Genomic DNA, 239 nt, shown 5'->3' with positions numbered 1-239 from the left:
TGTTCTCAGGGTGATGCCCTTGAATTCCTCTCAGGATTTCCTCCTCCATCCCTTGAAGGGGTGCAATGAACCACTCCCACCCCTCCTCAAGACTTTCGCTTTCAGTTTTTGAGGAATTTCCGAGAAATGGGTGTAAGTAAACCAACCAAGGGCGGAGGTGATCGAGGGGAGGGACTGGGTCTAAAGATCACCGTGAGGAAGATCCCAGCGAGGAAGATTACTGCTGGGAAGCCTCGGTG

Source organism: Cariama cristata, unplaced genomic scaffold (genome assembly GCF_000690535.1).
Source record: "Cariama cristata isolate BGI_N322 unplaced genomic scaffold, ASM69053v1 scaffold17953, whole genome shotgun sequence".
NCBI classification, from domain to species: Eukaryota; Metazoa; Chordata; class Aves; order Cariamiformes; family Cariamidae; genus Cariama; species Cariama cristata.
This window is presented reverse-complemented; position numbering follows the sequence as displayed.